The 4815-nt window shown below is 37.2% G+C and overlaps 1 long non-coding RNA gene across 1 annotated transcript; it reads left to right on the top strand.

The window, feature by feature from the left end:
- The first annotated feature begins 2040 nt into the window (after positions 1-2040).
- LOC130434798 (uncharacterized) lies at positions 2041-3387 on the top strand. The gene is made up of 2 exons (XR_008908719.1): positions 2041-2323; positions 2430-3387. It is a non-coding gene; the product is annotated as an uncharacterized LOC130434798 (long non-coding RNA).
- The last annotated feature ends 1428 nt before the right edge of the window (positions 3388-4815 follow it).

Here is a 4815-nt window from a genome sequence, read left to right as displayed (position 1 = left end):
CTAACATTCATTGATGCACTAAAACCAGACCGAGATGCTTTAAGGTTAACTATTAAGGGGAATCTTAAAAAAAACATTCAAATGGAGTATGATGACCAGACCTGGTTTTCACTATATCAACATACCAATTTAAAATAAGTGACAGATGTTTGAGATGATGTTAACAAAAAAAAATCAATTTCTAAAATCAGTTGCTCTATAATAGAGGCTTATTTAGGAAAAATTACTTTGACCTATATTTGAATCCTCAAACATCCATCTGTATTTCAAAGCATTACATCATCCATTGAATTAATTCTGGCTGTCGTGAAGCAATTTGTGCAGTTTATTATGGAGCGCTTCCTGGGATTGAGGGAGAGGCTTCAGCTGTTACAGGGCAGAAAAAAGACCTATTGGCAATAAAGCCAGCAAAGGTACAACTGAAACTGCCCACTACCTCTTTCTGACTTGAAAATAAGGTTAACAGATATATACTGTATGTTACATATATGAATATGCATATGTAAATATGCACATGTGAAGTAGGAAGATTGTAAGTGTGTCTAGCCATAAAGAGGACAAGTGTTTCAGTACCTGGCCTGAAGCGAAGATATGTAGCTTGTTTATTAACCTTTACTGTCATGATGGCAGATACTGTCCTGCTGTTGACCAGAAGTCAGGAAAGCCTACAGGACATGTGCATGACTACAGCCTCAAGACTAAAATAACACATAGAGAGCACATACTGAACTACAGCTGTACCAAAACATTACAATCTCACTTTGTTTTAATCTAGGATTTATTAATGAAAGTTGGAAACTAAAACTCTTGAGTACACATAGACAGTAGATTATCTGATTTAAGATACCCGCTATTAGTTTAATATGTTGTTTTATTATGAACTCATTCTTATCGAGATCTAAACAGCAATTGCTAAAAAGTTATATTGAGAGGCAGGTGGAAAAATATAGATTAAAAAAGTTTGCACATATATTAAGTGTCATAGGACGGCAGAAAAATGTGTCTGTTTGTCAATGCGAGGTATGAATTTGTAAAACAATGTTAGAGTTTTAAATAGAGTGCTTTTTAAGATATCTATAATGTATATTGCCGTTTTTTTAACATTTTCATATAAGCATGCGTATCAATGTGACGTTAGACTAGGTGATATGTTTACATTGAACAGAAATGTTGCATTGGTATTTGGAAAGGTACAGTAAGAAAAAATGTATAATATTATCAAAATGATCATATAAAAGGAACATTTAGCTTAGCTTTACTTTAAGGTCCAGAGTTTGAAATGTAGCAACATCTAGCGGTGAGATTAGGAATTGCAACCAATGGCTCACTCAACCCCTCCCTTTAAAGCACTGTGGAGGCGGACACAGAACTAAGATGTTGTCACGTTTTCACTTCTTTGCCGAAGGACATAAAACACGCTCTGTAGAGCCGTTTGTCTGTTTATGGCTACTGTAGAAACAACATAGCTTGTTCCAAGCTAGAGGACTTGCGATGTATGTACAAGGTAATAAAAAGACAACACTTCATTATGAAAGGTTTTTATACACTTCTGAAGACATAGTTATGTTATATTGCATTTATTGCAAAACGAGAACCCATCTGTGTATGTGCTGTAATTCATTCCCCTTTCGTTAATATATAAAGATATAAGGCATTTCGTTAAATCCTGATATTTGTGAAAGATGATTTAAATCCCCATACAAGTTTCATAAAGTCAACAATATAGACGACAAACAGTAGCAAATCTTTTAACTACACAACAATACAACACACTTAAGCCTAAATGCTTCGCGACTCCATTAAAAGCTGATTAGCACCACGGAAATGATGCCTGCAGCATATGTTTGTCCTTTGTATTCGACCAAACTCCTCACTGCTCCTATTCCACACGTAGTTAATCAGTCTACTAATGTGCTATGACTCCACACTGAGATAGAGAGTCACGGGGGGAGATAATGACAGTCTACTCCTGCTCTCCATTACTGCCGCCCTGCCTCTAGGGACTCGTGGAGGAAATCGTATGTGGAGCGCCTCGCTGTTTGACTTTAAAGCCGCTGTAGCTGGCCTCATGCCACTCTCGATCCCACGGATAATGACATGACGGCTGTGATCAAACTTTCGCACCATTGTACTACTGTACATACATTTTATACATCGATTTTAAGCATTTTCCAAGCATTGCTGGCATCTTTATCTACCAGATGAGCTAGGATGGAACTTGTGGAGCCCTGAATTAGAGACTGAGAGGTTTTAGATATCTGATCCATGGAACTAAATGGCAGTGATGGAGTGTTGAGATGTCATGAGCACAGGTCAGATAAAGGTAATGTACATTGCAAATCATAAATCAAGTCTTAAATACATTACCACAAAAAAGATACATCACTGTAAAAGCATGACTCATATTAAATGCTTCATTTGTCCTCCAGTGGCTCAATAGAAATGTTGTTATCGCAATGAGCACAGAGAGAGACGCCAAAGTCACGTAAGCCTCCATTCCCTTGAGATCACCATTAAACAACAGCAGACCTCCTATACAATCGATGTCAGCTGGGTCGAGAAGAAGCTCACTTAAACATTTTGTCGGTGATCAATGTGACCTGAGAACAGAAGGATAGATCAATGATGATGGTTTCTGATTCATCAGGGAATAGCTGCTGTCATTTCAACTATTTCTGCCCAACAACACATTCATCGATGCCATCAGATCGAATCTGAAAACAATGACCTGGCTGTTTAATTTGACATGGTACTGAAATTGCTAAACAGTTTGGAATATCTAGTATATATGAAGAGTTTGGTTCCAAAATGAGATAACTCTGTTATGAATGTTTTTTATTATGTTATCAGGTTTTTATTGTGTGAGTTAGCTCTATTTTCAAGTTATTACAGCTTGAATAAATAAAAAAACTGCAGTTTGATTGCTTATAATTTGAATGCACAAAAAAACTTGATTTTTGAAACTTTTTGGAAACAAACTCTTCTTATACTGACTGATTTGGGGGTGTGGCCAATATTAAAATAATGATCCATATTTGATTTTTTTGTTTTTTGTTAAAGGGCTGTAATGATGGTAAAAACAATAGTAACAAGTAACAAGTAACATGTCAAAACTATTTAATATTGTTCTCGGGATACTTATAAAGAGGAGTGTGGATGAAGTACATCATTACAGATCATTAAAGTTGTTTTCCTTTCAATAGATGTTCCTCAAAGTCCATCCCTGTTCACCTATACATATAGTCTGGGTTATATGAATGTTGTGTTATCAGCCCCAGGGGAACATTGACTTTCTGCTTCACTAGGTCAAGTCATTACAACAACAACAAAAATATCCTTTGGAGTAGGAATTTACTTGAATGCTCACAATAAATTGCTGCCCTTGTGTGTATGTGTCTCTGTGTGTTTTGTTTGTGTGTTCTTTTTGTGTGTCTCTGTGTGTTCCTTGTGTATGTATCTATGTGTGTGTCCCGTGTGTATGTGTCTTTGTATGTCTCCTGTGTGTGTGTTTATTGTGGGTGTGTGTCTCATGTCTTGTGTGTGTGTTCCACATGTGTGTGAATGTGTGTTCCTCGAGTGTGTGTTTCTTGTACATTGTGTGTGTGCGCGCGTGTCTCTGTGTATTTTGTTTGTGTGTTCTTTGTGTGTGTTCCTTGTGTATGTGTCTATATGTGTGTCCTGTGTATGTGTATGTGTCTATGTATGTCTCCTGTGTGTGTGTGTTTATTGTGTTTGTGTTCCATGTTTGTGTGATGTGTGTGTGTGTTCCTGTAGTGTGTGTCTATATGTGTGTTCCGTGTGTATGTGTCCATTATGTCTCCTGTGTGTGTGTCTCTCATGTCTTGTGTGTGACGTGTGTGTGTATGCGTGTTCCTTTAGTGTGTGTTTCTTGTACAGTGCGTGTGTGCGCGTGTCTGTGTGTGTTTTGTTTGTGTGCGTCTCTATGTGTTCCTTGTGTATGTGTCTATGTGTGTGTCCCATGTGTATGTGTCGATGTATGTCTCCTGTGTGTGTTTGTCTCATGTCCTCTGTGTGTGTATGACATGTGTGTGTATGCGTGTTCCTTGAGTGTGTGTTTCTTGTACAGTGTGTGTGTTCCTTGTTTAGCTATACTTGTGAGGGCCCAAGTGTCCTCTATAACACTGTGAACTCTCTAGAGAGGATATGTTATTGGTCCTCACTAAATAAAAGGTTTGTAAATCCGTCAAATCATGCTTTTCTTTTACTCTTATGTCATGCATATGTTTGTGTGATGGTTAAGGGAAAGGATGATCATTAGCCTGTTGTAAAATCAACTCTATGTTATGATCTGACCAGTATATTAGAACAAATGTGTGTAAGTATTTGTGCTTATTTGGCTGCTAGACATGGATGATAAACAAATGAGAAGAAAATAATTTTCGCATACCGGTGGTAATTCCCTAGAGGGAGAATAATTAATGTTGCAATAATAAAAGCTCATGTTTTCAATGCCAAAACTGGATTACAGATTGCTCATTCAAGTCCTGCAATGAGAAGAACGTCTAAGCTATTTATACAGTTCCCTCAATAAGTTGGCTTTGGATATCATATGAAGCAAAACCTGAACACAAACAGTAATTCGTTCCCAAGAGTACAATGGAAAATCTAGAAAAGCCCTGGCATAAAGCAAAACCAACCAGTTACTACTGAAACTAAGTGAAAACTACTTCTATTGTAGAAGATACTTGCTATATCCGCAAGTATTGCAACTACTTTGGAAATAAGTGTGAAATAAACATCTTTAAATGATTCCCCTGTAATGACAGAGCAGACTCTTATACAGTCGCATGGCTC

Source organism: Triplophysa dalaica, chromosome 13, assembly GCF_015846415.1.
Source record: "Triplophysa dalaica isolate WHDGS20190420 chromosome 13, ASM1584641v1, whole genome shotgun sequence".
NCBI classification, from domain to species: domain Eukaryota; kingdom Metazoa; phylum Chordata; class Actinopteri; order Cypriniformes; family Nemacheilidae; genus Triplophysa; species Triplophysa dalaica.
The sequence above is the reverse complement of the archived record's forward strand: the minus strand, read 5'-3'. Positions and strand labels throughout refer to the sequence as shown.